Below are 2713 nucleotides of genomic sequence, written 5' to 3'. Positions count from 1 at the left end.
TCTGGCCATGGTTACAATTAGGGATGTCAATGGGGAGGGGCGGGGGCGGGGGATGCCTCCCTGCTCACCGTCTCCGCCCCCAGAATTAATCCCCATCCCTGTCCTAATCCCCGCCGTGGGGGATAATTGTCCCCATTCCCATTCCCTGCGTTTCCCGTATTTTCCGCGGGGCCCCATTCCCCATCCCCTTATGTTTAACATTCATATAAAATTATAGTAAAAAATATCAAAAAAATAAAAAATAAACTAAAAAATACTATTACAAACACACAAACATATCTTATCCAACATTATAAGTCCACAAATACAACATAGTAAATTATAGTCCATAAAATAAAATCTTAAAATACAATTTTCATTTAAAAAAAAACAATAAGATATAGTCTTTAACATCAAGTGGAAACTGGAGAAAGTTGAGGCTGTGGGAGAGAACAGCATATGGTACTATGGGAGTTTTGGAGTTTGAATAAAGTGGAGATGGAAGAGAGTTGGGACTGGGAATAGAGAGTAGATGGCGCAGCAAACAACACAGTGAGTAGAGAAAACTGAATAATAGGATTAGGATTTTTTAATTGGTGAAATTACTAAAAAACCCCTATATTAGAAATAAAGTAAGGTTATTTAAGAAATTTCAAACATTCGGAGAATTATCGGGGATGGGGCAGGGATCCCCGCTCGGGTCCCCGCGCCTGTCTCGGGGGAATTTTGCTCTCCATCCCCATCCCCACGAAGAAAATTTCCCACCATCGGGGCCCCATTCAGGGCGGTCCCCGCGGGGATCCCCGCCTCTTGGGAATTTTTGACACCCCTAGTTACAATAAGTGCTTATATTAATTAATAGTGTAATATATGAAAAAGCTGCCTAGCTAAGTTATATATAAAATGAATTATTATAATCAACAATATAAATTTATCTTATTAATTTAGTTAGAAGTCAATTATATGGGGAATTGGACATTCTTAAAACGGATGAGAATAATGAATTTGTTCGGTTGTCGGATTCCGGACAGGTCGGGTATACAGGTGGAAAGATGGGTAGGTGAGGACGCCTTAACTTGGGTCGCACTGGTAGCGGACTAGCCGAGCTGGTGAATGGACGAAGGGGGGGTGCCACCTGCAAAGACACTCCGACGCCTAAGTCAGAAATCGTACAAGCAGGGGAAGTGATGTGTAAGGTGACGTACCTCGGGGGAAGAGCCAATCTTCCCCTTATATACATGTCAGTAGTGGGCCCCCTTATGGGACAGGCCCATATTTCCAAGGACGCTGTCTTGCGGCCGTGTGTGTGCCGTACAGGACGCGTGTCCGGGTCGGTTGGAGGGCGTCTATCCGGGTCGGGTACTGCTTGGGTCGGGTCGGCCCAAAGCTGATTCTGGGCCGGGCCGTAACAGATATATTATTTATTTTTGTATATATATAATATAACAAATTAACAATTCTGTTAGATAATCAAAAAAAATCTAATCAATAACAAGCTAACAAGCATTTTTAAACTTCACTTCATATTTATTAATTATCATTAATAAATTATTATTTAAATTTTAATTTTTAAAAAATAAATTATTCATTATTCATTATTTACCTATATTTTTCATAATACAAATGTTTGTAAGGTGGCCATGTAACTCATGTTTTCCTTCACGCAAATGACCAACTTTGGAGATTAAGGCTTTTCTCCCTCGCGTGGCTGTAAAACCACCTTCATTTTTTTTTCCATTTAAACCCCCACTCATAAATTTTCTAGCCCCACCAGCCCCATTTTCATACATATTAATACCCCTCTTCTCTTCTTCTCTTTCCTTATCAAATATTATTATGCTTGCATTAAAACCCTAGCTTTTCCCATAGAGGTATCTATATATATATAGTCATCAAAAGAAAAGAGTAGTAGTGAGGACGTTTACCGATTAGACATGAGTGCAAGGACAAGCCGCGGCGGCGGTAGCAGTGGCGCTAGTGGGAGTGGTACCAAAGGTAGGGGTAGTGGCAGTGGCGGTCCTTGCGGCGCTTGCAAGTTTCTGAGGAGGAAATGTGCTCCGGGATGCGTCTTTGCGCCGTACTTTGATCCAGATCAAGGTGCAACCTACTTTGCGTCGGTGCACAAGGTTTTTGGGGCTAGCAACGTTGGTAAGCTTCTTTCGAAAATTGCGGCCGTGTGTGTGCCGTACAGGACGCGTGTCCGGGTCGGTTGGAGGGCGTCTATCCGGGTCGGGTACTGCTTGGGTCGGGTCGGCCCAAAGCTGATTCTGGGCCGGGCCGTAACAGAATTTATATTAATTAACAAGTGACTTATCAAGTATTCTTAAAATATTTATTATGATGTTAAATATTAAAAAATTTGTATTAAAAAATATTATTATACTTATCTTACACTCTTTACTAAATCAATATAATATCTCATATAATTCTTTTAATAAAACTAAAATTAAAAATATTTTATAAAAGCACTTGTATTTAAATAACTTGTGAAAAGATAAAATTAAAACTAGTGTGTTCAAAAATATTGAGAATTTTAAATTTACAAAAAAAAGAGAAAAACCTGATAAACGAACTAATTTGGTGCACGACATTCAATTTCAGCGACTGAAATGAGTCATTTGATGCAAAGTAAATGATAGATTTGGTGTATATGTAATGATGACAGTAGATGACACGTGGACAAACAACATTGTGATACATGGCACAACCATCCACGTCAGCATGCCACGTGTTT

This window comes from Arachis duranensis, chromosome 4 (genome assembly GCF_000817695.3).
Source record: "Arachis duranensis cultivar V14167 chromosome 4, aradu.V14167.gnm2.J7QH, whole genome shotgun sequence".
Lineage (NCBI taxonomy): Eukaryota > Viridiplantae > Streptophyta > Magnoliopsida > Fabales > Fabaceae > Arachis > Arachis duranensis.
Note: the sequence above shows the minus strand (reverse complement) of the source record.